This window comes from Canis lupus, chromosome 32 (genome assembly GCF_048164855.1).
Source record: "Canis lupus baileyi chromosome 32, mCanLup2.hap1, whole genome shotgun sequence".
In the NCBI taxonomy this organism is placed as follows: domain Eukaryota; kingdom Metazoa; phylum Chordata; class Mammalia; order Carnivora; family Canidae; genus Canis; species Canis lupus.
In genome coordinates, this window is record NC_132869.1 from 11,751,250 (window position 1) to 11,769,973 (window position 18,724).

The 18,724-nt window shown below is 39.4% G+C and overlaps 2 protein-coding genes and 1 long non-coding RNA gene across 11 annotated transcripts in view; 2 read left to right on the forward strand and 1 right to left on the reverse strand.

Annotated features, from left to right (window-relative positions):
• CHP1 (calcineurin like EF-hand protein 1) overlaps positions 1-12,221 on the forward strand; it is a 63,915-nt gene extending 51,694 nt beyond the window's left edge. For 2 of the 7 annotated variants that reach the window (XM_072808432.1, XM_072808431.1), the window contains 4 exons: positions 795-2,467; positions 4,924-5,004; positions 11,393-11,571; positions 11,843-12,221. The gene's annotated coding sequence lies outside the window, so the exon portion shown is untranslated. The remainder of the gene's footprint in view (positions 1-794; positions 2,468-4,923; positions 5,005-11,392; positions 11,572-11,842) is intronic. The other 5 variants (XM_072808435.1, XM_072808433.1, XM_072808437.1 and 2 more) reach the window with 5 other exon arrangements.
• On the reverse strand, positions 620-1,499 carry LOC140622730 (uncharacterized). Its single transcript, XR_012022420.1, has 2 exons — positions 975-1,499; positions 620-768 (listed from the first exon to the last, which is right to left on the reverse strand). It is a non-coding gene; the product is annotated as an uncharacterized lncRNA (long non-coding RNA).
• The window catches only part of NUSAP1 (nucleolar and spindle associated protein 1), a 73,934-nt gene continuing 57,621 nt past the window's right edge, over positions 2,412-18,724 (forward strand). For all 3 annotated transcript variants that reach the window (XM_072808413.1, XM_072808416.1, XM_072808418.1), the window contains exons 1-2: positions 2,412-2,467; positions 4,924-5,004. The gene's annotated coding sequence lies outside the window, so the exon portion shown is untranslated. The remainder of the gene's footprint in view (positions 2,468-4,923; positions 5,005-18,724) is intronic.

Here is an 18,724-nt window from a genome sequence, read left to right on the forward strand (position 1 = left end):
GCAGGCTCCACACAGGGAGCCTGACATGGGACCCCAATATTACACCCTGGGCCGAAGGCAGGCGCCAAACCACCAAGCCACCCAGGGATCCCTTAAGATTTTATTTTTAAGTAATGTCTATACCCAATGTATGACTTGAACCTGAAGCCCCAAAATCAAGAGTAATATGCTTTACCAATAAGCCAGCCAGGACCCCCTCTTAGAAACTTTTTTTTTTTTTTAGAGGTGAGGGTAGGAGCAGAGGAAGAAGGAGAAAGAGAATCTTAAACTAGGCTCCACACCCAGCATGGGGCCCAATGTGGGGTGCAGTCTCACAACCCTGAGATCATGACCTGAGTCGAAATCAAGAGTCAGATACTTAAACTGAGCCATCCAGGCAACCCAGAATTTTTTTTTTTAAAGATTTTATTTCCTTATTCATGGGAGACAGAGAGAGAGAGAGAGAGAGAGAGAGAGAGGCAAAGACATAGGCAGAGGGAGAAGCAGGCTCCATACAAGGAGCCTGATATGGGACTCGATACAGGGACTTTGGGATCACGCCCTGGGCTGAAGACAGGCTCAACTGCTGAGCCACCTGGGTGTCCCTCTCCCAGTATGTTTTATATTTTTGGTGTATGTGTCTTGAATTTGTTTTATTAAATTTTTCTAAGTATTGTATTCTTTTTTTGTATTCTTTTTTGATGCTATTGTGAATGCAGTTGTTAATTTCATTTTTTGTTAGTGTAGAGAAATTGTTGATTTCTGTATACTTAGCTTGTATTCTGCAACCTCATTTATTTTTTTTTTTTTTAAAGATTTTATTTATCCATTCATGATAGTCACACAGAGGGAGACAGAGGCAGAGACACAGGCAGAGGGAGAAGCAGGCTCCATGCACCGGGAGCCCGACGTGGGATTCGATCCCGGGTCTCCAGGATCATGCCCCGGGCCAAAGGCAGGCGCCAAACCGCTGCGCCACCCAGGGATCCCGCAACCTCATTTAACCTAGAAATACCAGTACTTTTGTTTTTGCTCTGTGTGCTCGCACGCATGCTCTTTATGGTTTTCAACAGAGGATCATATCACCCACCTACAAATAAAGGCAGTTTTGTTTCTTCCAGTCTTGATGCCTTTTGTTTGCCTTTTTGCATTGGCTACACCCTCCAGTACAATGTTAAACAGAGGTGAAGGAAGCCTCTGTCCTTGCTTGGTTTCTGATCTTAAAGGGACAATATGAAGTCTCAGTATTGAGTATGGTGTTTGTTTAAGTAGGTTACATGCCCAAAGCTAAGCTTGATCTCAGAAGTCTGGGATCAAGAATAGCATGCTCTTCTGACTGAGCTAGCCAGGCACCCGCATTTTAACTGAAGATTTTCCCTTAGTTGCCCTTTATCATTAATCTCTGTAAAAATAAGACTCCTTGGCTTCATCCGAGGAGTTTGGGAATTGGATCTTAGGAATCCGTACTTCTAGGAAGCAGCCTATTTAACAGCCTTAGTGGTGTTTGAGGACTTAACATCTCTTACCTGAAAGCCGCCTGTGGCACCTTGTAATAGCAACTTTTAATTACCCTTCCTGCCTCTCCTGGAACAACCCATATAGAAAGGATCTCAAGAGCCCTACAGCTAAGTGTAAGAAGCAACAAAACTGTCAGTTATAACGGTTTGGCATTTGGCAGAAGAATCTTCAAAGAATTTGTTCTGTACTGACCAGAGCTGGAAACAGCGGTCTGACGTTTGGACCCTTTACGAGTGGAAATGAGTCAGAATCAGATGCAAGCCGGAGCTATTAAATTGTCTGCATAGGTGTGGTATTATGCCCAGGATTAAAAGCTCCCGGTCGGAGAATGAAATTATTAGCAGTACAGTTGAACCTAACCATGGCTTAAAATTGTCATGCGACCTGGCAGTCCGGGTGGCTCAGAGGTTTAGCGCCGGCGTCGGCCCAGGTCGTGGTCCTGGAGACAAGAGATCGAGTCCCACGTCGGGCTCCCTGCATGGAGCCTGCTTCTCCCTCTGCCTGTGTCTCTGCCTCTCTGTATCTCTCATGAATAAATAAATGAAATTAAAAAAAAAAATTGTCATGCGACCTAGCCAGACTACCTTTTCACGAAGTGATACAGCTTCTACGCGGAAATAATTTTACATTTCTAACAAGTGAGCTACAAAAACGTTTTCCCCGGTTACCTTAGCCCTGGGACCCAATCCGACAAAAAAAAAAAAAAAAAAAGGCTCCAAGAGTGGTGTCAGCAGTACTGACTGACGTACTTAACCAGCCTACAGAGGGAAGAGAGTGCGCTTGCGCAAGTCCTTATCCAATCAGGACCCGGCGGCAGTGGCGGGGGCGGGGTTTGTTGAAACGGACGCCGCAGGGTTGGAGGACACGGAAAAGAGCGAAGATGGCGGAGTGAGACGTTCCGCTGCCAGCCGGCCGTTGGGCCGGGGGCGATAAAGCCCCCGGACGGTGCAGAGCTTCTGGTGGGTTTGAGGTAAGCGGAGAGAATCGGCGACGGGGAAGCAGCAGGAGGTGGCGCGGCCCAGCCTGGCCGGGGAACGGGAGCGCGCGGAGCCTGCCTGCAGCCGGCGCGGGCCTCGGCCTGGCGCGGGTTTCCTTCCGCGCTGCCTGGGGGCGGCGGTACAAGCCTTCCGGGGTGTGTCGCACCAACGCCTCATCCTCTACCCGCCGCTGCCCTTCTCGGTGCTTTTTTGGCTGCCTTTGCGCTTTGGGCTTGTTCCCAGGTGATTGCACCCACGCAGGTGTCTATCTGCCGGTCGCTGCGTCGTCCAGCGGTTTATCTTTTGAAGAATTCCTTTATTTTATTGATTTTTTTTTTTTTTAAATATTCCTCGCCCCACGGCTTCGTGCCCACTGTTTTGCCTGAGTCTCCGATATCAGTCGAGTTCTGTTGGGGCCCTAATTTGTGTCCCCGGTCCATTGACCTTGAGATTCGATGTACCAGGTTCTCCCCCGGGATTTGTGTGTATCGTTCACATTCTCTTGCTACCTATCCATTCGTTACCACTCCCACCCTTCAAACTTTTGAGATCCGAGCAAGCATCTTTGTCCTTCTATGACCTGGTAATTGCTTAATGGCGCATGCATCTCGACTGACTCTAGGTCCCAAGAGAATTCACTGTTGTTTTCCAGAATTAAAGGAGCCAGTGTTCAATTTTTATTTATAATTTATAGAGATAATGAGAAAGAGTTTGGGGAAGAATGTAATTTGTGTAATGTGGGGTTGCAAAGTATAATACTGTCATTTGGGGCAGCCCCGGTGGCTCAGCTGTTTAGCGCCGCCTTCGGCCCAGGGCGTGAACCTCGAGACCGGGGATCGAGTCCCACGTCGGGTTCCCTGCGTGGAGCCTGCTTCTCCTGCCTATGCCTCTGCCTTTCTCTCTCTCTCTCTCTCTCTCGAATAAATATTTAAAAAATTACTGTCAGTCCTTTGTATTCGGTTCTTGTTTATTGGGTTTCTTTTTGTAATTTGGGTTTTTATAACCCCTCATTCGTTCCTTCAGTTAAATTCTTGGAAAGTTTCCTGTTACTAGGTTTCTGAATTGGTGAAGCCTATTTAAAATTGGCATGTTAGGGGATCCCTGGGTGGCTCAGCGGTTTCGCGCCTGCCTTTGGCCCAGGGCGCGCGATCCTGGAGTCCCGGGATCGAATCCCACGTCAGGCTCCCGGTGCATGGAGCCTGCTTCTCCCTCTGCCTGTGTCTCTGCCTCTCTCTCTCTCTCTCTCTATGTCTATCATAAATAAATAAATAAATCTTAAAAAAAAATAAAATTGGCATGTTAAAAAAAATAAAAAATTGGCATGTTAGTTGGATCCAGTTTGATTGATGTGTCATAATAGGAATGAATGTTTCTGTATGCTCTTTGCTGGTCCTTGATTTAGCCACACTGGAAATACTTTGTAAAGAAATAGCTTCCTGGGATCCCTGGGTGGCGCAGCGGTTTGGCGCCTGCCTTTGGCCCAGGGCGCGATCCTGGAGACCCGGGATCGAATCCCACATCGGGCTCCCGGTGCATGGAGCCTGCTTCTTCCTCTGCCTATGTCTCTGCCTCTCTCTCTCTCTCTCTCTGTGACTATCATAAATAAATTTAAAAAATTTTTTTAAATAATAAAAAAAAAGAAACAGCTTCCTTATAAATAAGACCTTTCACTGGCTTTTGTCAGTTTTTTTTTATTTTTTCAATTTCATCTAGCAGAAGAGAGATACACCAGGCAGAGGAAAGGAACAGAACGTTATTCTTTCCTATCTTATAACGGGTGTGGTCATCTATATTGAAGCAAAGGTCTTTTGTGAGAAAAAGGACCACAGCATCAGATTCTTAGTGGGAACCACTGATTCAAGAGCTTTGACATCTTTATTAAATTAGTTCCAGTGTAGGTAAAGAGTAACTTCTGACTAGTCCTTTTTTTTTTTTTTTAAGCTTTTATTTATTTATTCATGAGAGACACAAGGAGAGAGAGACAGAGACATAGACAGAAGGAGAAGCAGGCTCCATGCAAGGAGCTCAATGTGGGACTCAATCCCTGGACCCCAGAATCATGTCCTGAGCCGAAGGTGGACGCTCAACCACTGAGCCACCCAGGCATCCCTCTGACTATTCATCTGAATGTTGTTGTTTTTTTTTTTTGGAAAGATTTATTTACTCGTTTTAGAGAAGGAGAGAGCCAGAGAGAGCATGAGTGGGGGGAGGAGCAGAGGGAATGAATCCAGCAGGCACACATATATACACACACACAGCTGAGGTTGGAGCCCTACCTGGGGCTAGATTCCAAGATCCATGATATCATGACCTGAGCGGAAACCAAGAGTTGGACCCTCAAACAACTGAGCCACCCAGGTGACCCATGGTGATGTTTTTTCAAATAGCTTGGTTTATTTGAATAGTTTTACACAGAAGCATATAATGTTTATATTTTTCCTTATCACAGGAAGAACATTTTCTTTGGCTTCCAGGTGCTTTGGTATTCATCTTGAGAAGAAAACAAAATTCTGAACTCAGGATTCGGCAAGTGAGTAATAATAGTAATAATAGTGGCTAATGCTTCCAGATACTGTTTAAGCAGCTTGAAAAATAGCTAGAAAATGAATATCAAAAATGACTAGAAATTATTTACATTTAAGCTAAATCTTATATTTTCAGTAAAGGCAACATATCAAGTATAAAAAAGAAAAGAAAAACTTGATCATTTGCCCAAACCAGTAATTTTTATTGGATAAAGAAAAGGGTACAGATTTAATTAAATTGGAGATCAACTGATAAAATATAAATGTTACTAGGGAAATTTCTTTTTATTATTTTTTTTCTTAAAGATTTTATTTATTCATGAGAGACACAGAGAGAAGGCAGAGACATAGGCAGAAGGAGAAGCAGACTCCTCGCAGGGAGCCTGATGTGGAACTCAATCCCGGAACTCAGGGATTGCACCTAAGCCAAAGGCAGACGCCAAAGGCAACTGCTGAGCCACCCAGGTGTCCCACTAGGGAAATTTTAGAATATGTTCACTTGTTGGAATTATAGATAAATATTGATATTTTAATCTTTAATTTCTAAAGTAAAGTATGCCTTTACTATTACTAGATGTGAGTCTATTCTATGCCAAATGTCGCTGTTTTCCAAATTTACCACAGATTTAAGTATGTTCTTTTGCTCAAAGAGCAAGCGGTGATACATGCTTTTATAACTGATAATAACCTTGTCTGTAAAATCGGGTTCATACTTACTATATTAGTTTCCTAGGGCTGCCATAACAAACTGGGTGACTTAGAACAACGGAAATAAATTGATATTGTCTCACAGCTTTGGAGATAAAACATCCAAAATCAAGGTGTTGGCAGGGCTATAGTCCCTTTGAAGGTACGAGGGAAGGATGTGTTTCAGGCTCTTTTTCTAACTTTTGATGGTTCGTTCCTTGGCTTGTGGCAGCATGACTCTAGTCTTCACATGGCATTCTCCCTGTGTATATGTCTGTGTCCTAAGTTCTCTCTTTTATGAGGACACTAGTCAGGTTAGGGGCCCACTCTGCTCCAGAATGACCTCATTTTAACTATACCTGTAATGACTATTTCCGAATAAGGTCACATTTTGAGGTACTAGGGATTAGGACTTCAATTTGTGAATTTGTGGAGGACACAGTTCAATTTATAAGATCTACTTAGTCATGTACATTGATTGTATTACTTGGAAATCATTCAATGTACAGCAGCTTTATGGATTAAAATATTGTATATCACTTAAAAGGTACTTAAGAACACTCAAAATCATAAAGACAGTAAGTAGGATGGTTGTTGTCAGGGGCTTCAAGAACGTGAAATTGGGAATTATTATTTAATGGGGGCAGAGTTTCAGTTTTGCAAATGAAGAAAGTTCTGGAAGTGGAAGGTGGTGATGCTTGCACAACAATTTGAATGTACTTAATACCACTGAACTGAATACTTAAAAAGGGTGAAGATGGGGCAACCCTGGTGGCTCAGCAGTTTAGGGCCACCTTCAGCCCAGGGTGTGATCCTGGAGACTGGGGATCCTGTCACACGTCAGGCTCCCTGCATGGGCAGCCTGCTTCTCCCTCTACCTGTGTCTCTGCCTCTCTCTCTCTGTGTCTCTCATGAATAAATAAATAAAATCTTAAAGGGGGGGGGTGAAGGTGATAAATTTTAAATTATGTGTATTTTACCACAATAAAAACAAATTGAAAAATAAGTAATTAGAAAATTCCAGCTATACAGATAGTCCCTGACACCCCTTAACAATTTTTTTGCCTTTAAGGAAAAAAATTTTTTTAAAGATTTTATTTATTTATTCATGAGAGAGAGAGGCAGAGACACAGGCAGAGGGAGAAGTAGGCTCCATGCAGGCTCCTAATGTGGGACTGGATCCCGGGTATCCCGGATCACGCCCTGGGCTGAAGGCGGCGCTAAACCGCTGAGCCACCCGAGACCACCCTAAGGAAAAAAAATTTTTTTTAAAGATTTTATTAAAAGAAGATTTTATTTATTTACTTGAGAGAGAGAACACATGCAGGGAGAGGGGCAAAGGGAGAGGGACTCGATTCCAGGAGCTGAAGGCAGAAGCTTAACCAACTGAGCCACTGGGCACCCCAACAGTTTTTTGCCTTTTCGGTGGTGTAAAGTGGTATATATTCAGTGGAAATCATACTTCAGTTTTTAAATTTTGACCTATTCCCTGGGTAGCAATATGTAGTATAATGCTTTTATGGTGCTGGGCACTGGCAGCAAGCCATAGCTGCAAGTCAACCATGTGCTCCATGAGGGTAAACAGGCAGTACACATATAATGGTTGTGTTACTCACTTTTAGTACAGTATTCAATAAATTCTATGAGATATTCAATAATTTATTTTCACATAAGCTTTGGGTTAGATAAATATGCCCAACAGCAGGCTAATAAAAGTTTTCTGAGCACATTTAAGGTAGGCTAGGCTAAGCTATGAGGTTTGGTAAGTTAGGTGTGTTGAATGCATTTTTGACTTAGGATATTTTCAACATAGGATGGGTTTATCAGATCATAAGGAAGATCTGTATTACAATATTAAGAAAAGGAATAAAAACTGTTAGGACAACTTTAGGTGATAGAGTACCATATGACTTCACAGCAGAGGCTTTGTTACTTGAATTTAGAGACTTAATTAAATCAAGTTAGATAGGGGGCGCCTGGGTGGTGCAAGTTGGTTAAGTGTCCAACTCTTGGTTTCAGTTTCAGCTCCTGTCTTGATCTCAGGGTTGTGAGATTGAGCCCCACCCATGTTAGGCTCTGTGCTGATTGGGATTTTCTCTCTCCCTCTCCCTTTGTCTTCTCAAACTTGTGTGTGTGCCATGCCCACACATTCACCCTCTCTCTCTCTCTCAAATAAATAATTTTTTTAAAGATTTATTTATTAATGAGAGACACACAGAGAGAAAGGCAGAGACACTGGCAGAGGGAGAAGCAGGCTTTTTGCGGGGAGCCCCATATGAGACTCGATCCTGGACTCTGGGATCACACCCTGAGCCAAAGGCAGATGCTCAACCACTGAGCCACGCAGGTACCCCAGGTACCTTTAATACTGATAGCTTTAATAATGATATGGAATGATCACTAATATACATTGAAGGGAAAAGCAAGGTACAGAACAAGGTGTATAGTGTACTTTAATTTGTAGGGAGAAAATAAATCTACTTACACAGATATTACATAACCTTAGAATATCTAAAAGGATATGGAAGAAACATTGTATATCCGCTTGTACCTTTTCTTATTATGTGCTTTTGTTACCTATTCAAATAAATAATTTAAAATTTTCAAAGAATAGAAGCACTATTGAGTGCTTGGCTTAATGTTGATTGGCTGAGAAGTTAAATTTTTGCTCAGGCAGTGATTTTACATTAGGAGAGTCTATCTATTTCTGGGGGCAGAAACTGCCCAGGAGGCCTAGTAGTATTTTAATGAAGCACTTAAAAACTTAACTGGAATGATAAGGATATCCACTGTGTTTTGTAAAATGTGTTCTGTATTTATATAGCAAAGTAAGAAAGAATTTTTATTTTTTAATGGAGTACTTAACTCCCATGATAGATCGTTCTTCCTGTCCTTAAAGGAAGCAGTGTATTAGTTATCTAATGGTACATAACAGATTACCTAAAATTAAAACAACAGTGAACATGTATTATCTCTCACAGTTTATGTGGGTCTGGCTTGGTTCTCTTCTAAGGTTGCAGTCAAGATATTGGCTGGGGTGGCAGTACTTAATTCCATGGTGGTTCATTACCATGGTTGATGTATTCATGCTGGTGGTAGAAAGCCCTTGTTCCATTGTCAGCCTCTTCCAACGCTGCTTGAATGTCTTCCTGATAACAGCGTCTGTCTGGCTTCTCCCAGAATAAGCAGCACAAGAGAACAGTGCTAAAGTCACAGTCCCATCTATGACTGTCTCAGAAGTCATTCATCATTTCTTCCTATTTCAGGTGGTCACTATTTTCACACCAATTAGCATACTGCAATAGTGTTCTGACACTAATCATCCAGAGTTGATGCAGACCCCACAAGTCAATGCACAGGTCCCAGCAAGATTGCCCTCACTTTAATATATGGAGGTTTTGCTGTTTTTGTTTTTTTAAGTAGGTTCAATACCCTTGAACTCATGACCTTGAGATTAAGAGTCACGTGCTCTACAGACTGAGCCAGTCAGGTGCCCCAAGACTGCTCTCACTGTAGAAGATAGGCACACTTAGGAGGATTCCCAGGCCACCTGCACTTCTGATCAATTAGTGGCAAATTCAGGGGTTGTCAGAACCGGATTTTAGTTTCATTGGTTTTATCTATTTTTCTGTTCTCTTATTTATCTCTGCTCTGATGTTTATTTTTTCCTTCCTTCTTGCTAGCTTTGGGCTTAGTTTATTCTTTCTCTAGTTCCTAAGATTTATTATTATTATCATTATTATTATTAAAAGATTTTATTTATTTATTCATGAGAGACACAGAGAGAGGCAGAGACACAGGCAAAGGGAGGAGAAGCAGGCTTCCATGCCCGATGTGGGATTCAATCCAGCAACTCTGGAGGCAAAGGCAGATGCTCAACTGCTGAGCCACCCAGGCATCCTGGTTCCTAAGGTTTAAAGTTAGGTTGCTGGTTTGAGGTCTTTTTTTAATGTAAGCATTTATAGCTGTAATTTTCCCTCTTAGCACTGGTTTCACTACATCCCATAAGTTCTGGTTTTGTGTTGTTTTCATATATCTCAAGGTATTTTCTAATTTCCCCTGTCATTTCTTCTTTGACCTATTAATTATTTAAGTCTCTGTTATTGGGCAGCCTGAGTGGCTCAGAGGTTTAGCGCCGCCTTCAGCCCAGGTCGTGATCCTGGAGACCTGGGATCGAGTCCCACGTCTGGCTCCCTGCATGGAGCCTGCTTCTCCCTCTGCCTGTGTCTCTGCCTCTCTCTCTCTGTGTGTCTCATGAATAAATAAATAAAATCTTTAAAAAAAAAAAAGACTCTGTTACTTAATTTCTACTTGCTCATTACTGTAAATTCCAAGGATTTAGAAAAGGTGCTCTTCTTTGGTGCTTGTTTGGTTTAGATAGAATTATTTTAGGGCAGCCCTGGTGGCTCAGTGGTTTAGCACCGCCTTCGGCCCAGGGTGTGATCCTGGAGACCTGGGATTGAGTCCCACGTTGGGCTCCCTGCATGGAGCCTGCTTCTCCCTCTGCCTGTGTCTGTGCCCCACCACCCCCCTCTCTCTCTCAGTGTGTTTCTCATGAATAAATAAATAAAATAAAAATAAAAGGGCCTGCTATCTTTAAAGAAAAATAGATTTATCATTTTAACACTTTTAAATGTACAGTTGTATGGCATTAAGTATGTTAAGTATATTCATATTGTTGTGCAACCATCACTACCTATTTCCAGAATTTATTAATCATCCCAAACAGAAATTCATTAATCCAGTAACTCCCCCTCCACTGTCCTACCAGCTCCTAGTAACCTCTTCTTTGTCTATTTTAGGTACTTCATGTATATGGAATTATACAGTATTTGTCCTTGTTTGTCTGATTTATTTTGTAAACAATTGTAGGGTTTTTAAAAATTTTTTTTAAAGATTTATTTATTTACTTATTCATGATAGACACAGAGAAAAAGAGAGAGAGAGGCAGAGACACAGGAGGAGGGAGAAGCAGGCTCTATGCCAGGAGCCCTCAATCCCGGGACTCCAGGATCGCGTCCTGGGCCAAAGGCAGGCGCTAAACCGCTGAGCCACACAGGGATCCCTGGGTTTTTAAATTTTTTTTAAGATTTTATTTATTTATTCATGAAAGACACAGAGGAAGAGACATAGGCAGAGGGAGAAGCAGGCCCCCTGCAGGGAGCATGATGTGGGACTCATTGGATCCCAGAACTCCCAGAACTCCGTGATCATTCCCTGAGCCAGTGCTCAACCGCTGAGCCACCCAGGTGTCCCAATATTTGCAGTTTTAAAAATGTTTTGTTTAGCAATGAACTGCTAATGTTTTTACATGTTTATATTTGTGACCATGGTATAGTACACACTATTTTACTTGTGAGTATATCTTACCAAAAAAAAAACTTTGATTTTTTTTTTTAAGTTTTATTTACTTACGTAATCTCTACACCCAACATGATACTAGAATTCACAACTCTGAGATCGAGAATCATATGCTCTTCTAACTGAACCAGCCAGGCACCCCTGTTTTACAAGATTTTTCCTGTTGGTCTTATGTTGTTGAAGGTAATTCAAAGTAAGATGATATACATGGTTTTGAGTATAAATATTTACATCAGATTTGGAGTTTTAAATACAGATGTTCTGTGTAGAATCATTTTATGGCTATAAAAACTTGGAGTACATTATTTGCATAATAGAAAATGGACATGTGTACCTTTTTTTTAGAAGGAAAGCATGCAAAGGGGAGTGGGAGGAGGAGGAAGGAGCAGAGGAAGAGAGAGAGAGACTCCTAAGCGGACTGCACAACCAGCGTGGAGCCCAACATAAGGCTTCATTTTAATGACCCTGAGATCATGACTGAGCGAAATCAAGAGTCAGATGTCCTAACCAATTGATCCACCTAAGTAAGCATCCTTAGATATGAATATCTCTTATTCTATAACACAAGCTTTTATATAAATATAACTTTTGTATTGTACTTAAATATTTTTTTCTGACTATTGCTGCTGTTTTGATGACAGTACTGAATTTGGTGTTATGGTTGGACATTTTCTTGTAGACAATGTGTAATCTAAAATATAATTTTGTGTGTTTTTAAATATCATTCTTAAAAGTAAGCTCATGCAGAACTACCTGTCTTAACCTTGCTATTTTAAATTTATTTTGTATTTCCAGGGATTCTCTGTTGTCTCCTGGAGTAGGTAGTCCTCCTTTTATCCAGCCACTTTCCCTATTCTTGAAATGTGGATCTCTCTTCTCTACACATTTTTACCTCCATGATTTGGATCAGAAAAGGCTGCTTTTCTTTTTGTTCCACTTCTCAGATTCAACCTTGAGAAGCTCTTCTAGGATGCAATTGTCTTGCTCAGTTCTCCAAGAAGAAAGAAGCAACTGACCTGCTTGTTCTGCTTTTTTGCCTAATTATAAAGAAATTATTTTGGAAGCTGAAGCTGATGTTAAATTTGAAACCGGTGCTTTTAGATGTTGGTGTTTGTGAATTCTTTACCTTTTGTTCCAAACAAGAAGACTAAATAAATAGCAAGTATGGATGACATCAGGTTTTGTTTTTTTTTTTTTAATGTCTTCTAGTTTCAGCTACTGTCATAAGCACAGTTGAGTCTGCAAGGAGTAAATTCCAAATGTGCGTTCTAATATGAAATGAAAGAGATGGTTAAAAACTACAGATATTAAATATCTAAATCTTGACTCATCCTGTGAAGTACATTTGCTGGAAAAGAACAAAGGTCCAATTTTGCATTAAAACCTTTGATGTGACAAAGAAGCATAAAGACAAGATAATGTGAGGTTAACAGAATCTCTGTAAAATACACATCTTTACATGTGTAAATCTGCATTTTGGACAAGAAGAGGGATTTTTCTCCTAGAGAAGGAAGTTGTTGTTGGCTTCTATCTCAGAAGTCTTTGGACATTTTAAAATGATTTTTCATTTTCCTAAGGAAGGATCACATTGTACATTTGCTAACTCTATGAATGCATGCTTGGGTTTACTGAAAGGTTGGAAAAGGGAAACAAAACAGCTAGTTTCAAGTCCAGTTGGAACCCTGTTCACCTCCCTCAGATGAGAGAGGCTGCTATATTGCAAATAACTTCATTCTTTTTTTGGACTCTTACATGTACTTGATACTTGGTTTTCCATGCTGCGAAGGCAGGAACAAATGTGGCTTAAGTGGTTTTTCTGTCCAGAAAATATGGCAGATCCTCTAGTATGACCTGCCTTCAACTTTGGGCATGGAAGAAGGGGAGGGGAGTTTCCAGTGAAAAAGAAGCAAAAATGCCTTATGCAGCTCGATCTGACTTCATGGCATTTTATATTCTGTAGCTCCAGTTTTCTAAAAACTAACGTTTTTCATTTGACCCAAGATGGGTACTTGGATGTTTGGTTTATTTTTCCAAGTGAGGTGTAATGTTAGACTATAAAGGCTGGGACTCAGGTAACTTTCCCCAGTTGGAACTGAACTTTCTCATCAAAGAGTGGACTTCATTCGCAATGTTCCCAAATTTGTAGTTGATTTAGAAGAAATTCAGGGTCTAGAAAAAAACCTCGAGCAAGAAAAATAGTTCAATAAAATGTGGATTTTCTTTCTTCCCCTTAAAACCTACACCATGTGATGAACAGACTATAGTGTAAAGCTATTCTTGCTTCCAAATCAACAGAGGACCAGAGTATATGCATTGTCAGTTCTTTACATAAAAGGAAAGAAACTTTGAGTCTTTGTGAGAATGAATTTGAAACTTCTTAGGTGTAATTAAGAACAAATTATCTTAGATCATATCTGTGATTTAGGGAATTTGCCTAGGGTCATACATGATGTGATGCTAAAAACTTAGGGCAGATTTACCAAAATTTAGAAGTGATAAAAATAGCCCAAAATGGAAATTGTTGAGCACTCTTAATGATTGGTTAAATTGGTCAACCTATTTGAATGGACATAAAGCTTTTTAGTAAAATAATTATATAATATAGATATAATTGCCTTTGAGGGCAAATACTGAGTCATAAAGCATAGAAGTAACTGGATAAAGGTAACTTAAATTTTTCTCTAAGTAACTTCTCTGCCAACTTCCTGATACTTTCTTTTACTGTTTTAGAATTTGTTAAAGATAGAAAGGAACATGAGTCCTATTGGTAGGTTGAGAATTTATATTCTCAATTGTCTTTTACCCATCTTCCTCATATCCCTTTTGCAGTGTTTTTGGGTAGGATCATTTGGCAGGGAATAGGGACTTCATACTGTCAGTACCAGTGAAACCATCTCTGGCCCATTTGTTTGAATATGTATCAGACTCATCTTCTCCAGTTGCTTTTTATTTTTTATTTCATAGCTATAATAACCACTGTTGAATTCTCTCATTGAAGTTGTTCTTTGTATCTTTAATGGCTGTCACCAGATAGTATCTAACAAAATGTGTATACGCCAGGGTGTACTAACCCAGTGTTTACTTAATACGCCTACATTTTTCCCCCTCGTCTATTTTGTCCCCTTCTTGATGAGAAAAGCTATAATTTTAGGCAGGACTACACCTCAATCAGTAGCTGTGCCTACTTCCTTCTCTTTGCTCATCTATGTCAGCTGGCAGTTTTTCTTTTAAAAAGTTAAATAAAAACGGGATATGTGCAATAGAAATATATATATGTATATTTTAATACTTGTGGACAAATGTTACAAGTTGTTTAAGAACAACAAAATCACCAATGTCTTCCATTTTGAGATGTGTATAGTTTTGTAAGCATTAGTGCTTGGTAGCATATTGTAGTGCCATGTTAGGGATTAGTTAGTGCATGAGCCTAGTAATAATTTAAACTTCAGGATGAATTATTGATAATAACCAATAGTGTAAAATGAGTGGAAATTGAGACTTTTTCTTTTTTCATAAATATCTGAATCGTTATACTCTCCCTGGGGAAAGGAGATTAAGGCCAAAAAGACTCATTTATGAATAGAACTGTAGGATCACAGTGTGAGATATTGTGTTTGAGGATAAGCTTTCTCTGAGGTAGCTGGAAACCAGCTGCCTTCGTGTCTTATGAAACCTCAAATCGAAATGAGGCCCCATTTCATGATTCTGCTTGCTCTCTTAGTTTGAATTATTGTTTTTTATGCTATTTTCACATTGTGTGTCTTGTAGGTTTATCATTTAATACACTCCTTTTGCATCAAGAAATTATTTTTTATTTTGCATGTCTTAATGAGATGCTATGTTAGTCTAGTCGAGTATTATTTTTCTATCCGCAGACCATTTATGTTTCCTATTTGCAGCATGCTAATTGTTAAGGAAGAACACTGATCAGTAGTTCTGTGTACTATATTAATTTGTCACAGGCTTTTCCTATTTCATGATCTGAATTGTGTGTTGATGGGATTCCAGACCTTTTCACGAGAATTGGAATGTAGCTAGATGGAGCCGATGCAGGTTGGAATGTAGCTAGATGGAGCCGATGCAGGTTATTATGTAATAACTATCTATTTTGCTTGGTTATAGTAAGCCACTTCAGCGCTCACTTTTTTCTGTGTAGACATAAAAGTTGTTTTGTTCTGAAAGCATAAGATAGCTTTCTGTGGAAAAGAAATTCCTACCTCTAAAAGCTGCCTTGAGAACTTGAAACGGGCAGTTTTCTGAGGTGATTTTTAAATCTCAGTATTAGGAGAGTTCAGGATTTATTGAAAGAGATTGTATAGTTACTATGATATGAAATGCAAAACTAATGTGGTATGTCTCCTGTACAGAAGCAAGCTTAAACAAATAGACTCTGCAGCAGCAGATATCCAGGGACCCAGGTTTAGATTTTTCATAGTGTACTTAAAGTAGTTGTACTCTTGGCTCAAGTAGTTTAGTGCCTGGGAGAATCCATTTCCAAAAAGCATTTAAACATTTAAAAAAATACCTCTGAAAAGATAATGAATGCAAAATAGCACAGTATATAGGAAAAGATATTTCCTATTGCAAAAAATAAATAAAAGCCATAAAATAATTTTCAAGAGGTAGAATTTTAGTAGCAATAACAGTTTTGCATATATAGTACATTGTATTAGCAAAGTTGTACAGTAGAATAAATATTACTACTTGAGTTTGGTGAAGCTCTCTGATGTGACCAACAGAGTTGCACAAAAGGAAGAAGATGTTTTAGGCAAAGAACATAAAAGGTACTTTTAAAACTGAATGTATGTGAATATATCATTGTGTGAGAAATAGCAACTTTTGTGTAAGTTTAAAGGTTAGATACCCTATTTGTTTCCTATAGCAGAAGGTTAGAGCCATTGAATGAAATTTTTCTAGTGGTTAACCTGGAAACAAATGTACTCCTACTGATATAGCCCCACTGAAGCTATCATGTGGGGATTTTGCTTATGATACTCTTTTCAGCAATAGGCATTTACAGAGTAGCACACTCTGTCACCTTTTCTTTTCTCCTTTAGTTTTTTTTTTTTTTTTTTTTTCCTGGGTGTATTTTAAAAAGTTTGTTGTGTGTGTATGTTTGGGTTGAAAACAAACCAAGAACTTGAATAGCTGGCTTTTCCTTATGCCTGTGGTTAGTTTAGGGGAGTTAGAATTTAAAGATGTAAAGCAAAGGATTGAAGGGAATAGCCAAAGACAGTATGTTGATTTTTTTTAAACCTTGCCTCATGTAGCTATGCTGAGGATTTTGGTCTCTGACTCTTTATTTTAATAAGAGCCCAGCAAACTAGTTTCTTGATCTGAGGAATCACACACCTCACATCAGGATGTAGTAGTAGAATGGAAGCTGACTTCTTGCTCCCTTTTACCTTGTGTTCATTTTGGCCATTTAGCACCTTGAAGGTCCCTGAAAAGATTGGGTCTATATTCCCTTGTTTTTCAAGGGTAAAAACTAAAAATGGTGTGGATTTAAGAAAATAGTGCCTCTTGAATAGTTAATTCTTATATGTCAGCTCCAGAGGATAGGGAGAAGGCTATGAAATTGATTATAGCTCCTCTTTAAATGTCCTACGCCATCAGTTGGTGTTAGAGACATTGGAATAACCAAGCAATATTCAGTCATCTGCAAGATCATGAGGACACCGCTGTGTATTATAGTGATGTCAACAATTTAGTTACTTAAAACAAAGACTACCCTTAACAGCCACGTTAACAGTTGTAAATGTTAAAATGTGCTACAAGTTTTTGTAGTCTCTAAGTACGTGGTTATTATTTTTCAATGTTGTTGTCTCATGTTTACTTTTTGTGTACCTGTGATATGCAAAAGATGAAGAGACCCTTGGCCTCCAGGAGTTTACATTCTCATGGTGCTGCTGGTGCAAGCAAATTACTTCTAGTTTATTCAGAACATTGCCTGGCTATTAACCATATGCTATGTGGAAGAATCCCTTGGCCAATAGTTTTCAAAAGCAGAAGTCTATGCGAAATTTCAGGGCATTGATTTTGAGTTTACATTATATTAGCTGTGCTGTTCATAAACTCCTTTTCCCCGGGGGCTGTGCAGATAAAGGTCATTAATGTGAATCACAAACCATTCTGCCTAAGAGCATCTTCACCATCCCTGTGCCACCTATGCTCTTCTATGCTATAGCTGTCAATAAATGGCCAAGAAAACTTACTGCTCCAAAACGCTGTACATCTCTCAATTTTCTCTTTCCCAGAGTTTTTACATCACTTTCTACCCAAAAGGGCCAGGATTTGCAATTAAGCCTTTTGGTACTGATTTTAACCTCTTTATGTGTGACTTTTGTACCTCTATTCTGAAGCAGCATTGTGATATGGAGCACCTGCCCTGCCTGCATTTCTAAGCAATCACTTTATTAACCAACATTTTCAGTTGAAACTTTGCATGTATACTTGTTATTTCCCCTAATTCCTCTGAATCAAGGGGTCTTTTCTGCATGTTTATTAAAACTGGGTCTGAATGCAAGCAATAGTGGCAGGCCCAGACGTCTTGATTTTAGAGTACTAATATTCTAATGCATGATTGAAAATGTCCAGTGTTATGTGGTGACTAGTAGATACATACACATATACATACATATATATACATATGTATATATGTGTATACATATATATGTATGTATGTACATACGTATATACATATATATGTATATATACACGTTTATTAATGAAGCAATAGAGACTTAAACCAATAGCCTGAATTTACTGTTTGGATTATTAGTTTTCATTTTCTAATTAAAGATTATCTTAACTTCCATTGAAATGGGAGCTAGAAGATAAAAGGGGCAACCACAAGACATTCAAACTGTCAGGAATAGAGAACATGACAGTGCTCACCCTCTAACCTCTTGCCTGGTTCCCTTATTCCCCTAGCATGTTTAAAAACAAAACAAAGGCACAAACTAAGCATGTTGAATAAATAAATAAGCTGCTATGGCTATAATAATCAGAAAGGTGCAGAGTTTCAGAAGAGGTAGGAAAGTAGGGAATTACCAGTGAAGAGTATATAAAATAACTAAGTATGGGGTTTGTCTGATAAAATTTATGTGGCTTGTTTGGATCTCTTAAAACTAGTGTCTTGGAAATGAATGGAAACAATATGGACATTATTTCTGATATTCCAGGATTTTCAGATAACCAGCCAACTCTTCTGGATGGTACTGGTACTGACCAGCCATAAAGTTCGTTCCCCGCAGCAAAGGAGACTGCATTATTTTGTGGAAACTGCTAAAAATACAAGTCTAGTTTGGATTCTCTTTTGTTACTGTATCATATAAATGTTTTGTGTTTTTAAATCTTATAGCCAGGGCTTTATCCATGGTATTTTGCTCAGACTGTGTAATTTGTTGCCTAAAGCTTTTAATGCCAGGTAAACAGAAGCAGGTTTTCCCATTTTGAAAAAAATGCCATTTATTTTACTTGATGAAGAAAATAGATCAGTTTATTGTAGTAGCTTAAAATTTTTGAGAAGATTCCTGACTTTGAAATAACCCTTTTAAGTACAAATGATCATGACAAATAGTGTACAAATGGAATTCCTACATGAGTGGCCTATACAGAAGAGAATTCAGAGTTAGACTAGATGATTCTCACTAGGCCCCTCCCAGGTTTTATGTT